We start from the raw sequence: 769 nt of genomic DNA on the forward strand, positions 1-769 counted from the left end.
CCCCTGGAGGCAGGGGACAGGAGTTAAGTGCTAGAGATTTTTTATTTTACTTTTTACTATTTTTTATTTATTTTTTATTTGTTTTACTGTTGGGGGGCTTTGGGGAAATATCCTTTTTAAAATAGAAAAAGAAATTGAGGACACAAAGTCCTCAATCTCTCCTTTTTTTGCAGCCTCTGTTCTAAATGAATGGAAAGCACAGAGGCTTCCCATTCATTCAGAAACTATTTACTATCAAGCAGTTTCTGAATGGGGAGGAGCCCATATACAGAGTGCTTCTCCCCATTGAGAAACTCATGAATGAACAAGAAGTTATGTAAATCCTGTGCTGTTCATTCATAACTGAGGACACATTGTACTTGTGTCCCCAGTTATTTACAAACACTGGGGTGATCAGCTGATACTTCCCATTCATTCAGAAACTATTTACTATCAAGCAGTTTCTGAATGGGGAGGAGCCCATATACAGAGTGCTTCTCCCCATTGAGAAACTCATGAATGAACAAGAAGTTATGTAAATCCTGTGCTGTTCATTCATAACTGAGGACACATTGTACTTGTGTCCCCAGTTATTTACAAACACTGGGGTGATCAGCTGATCGCTCCAGTGTTTGTCCTGCACAGAGGTCTGGTACCTATCACTCATATGTACCGATCCTCTGCCGCTCGGCCACGCACAAAGGGGGGCTCAGCTTCTCCTATGAATCTCTGCTGTTTTCCTGCAGAGGCAGCGTGGGATCCGAGCAGAAGTGAGGAAGGCACTGCAGCC

Source organism: Nanorana parkeri, unplaced genomic scaffold (genome assembly GCF_000935625.1).
Source record: "Nanorana parkeri isolate BGI_ZX_2015 unplaced genomic scaffold, ASM93562v1 scaffold548, whole genome shotgun sequence".
In the NCBI taxonomy this organism is placed as follows: Eukaryota; Metazoa; Chordata; class Amphibia; order Anura; family Dicroglossidae; genus Nanorana; species Nanorana parkeri.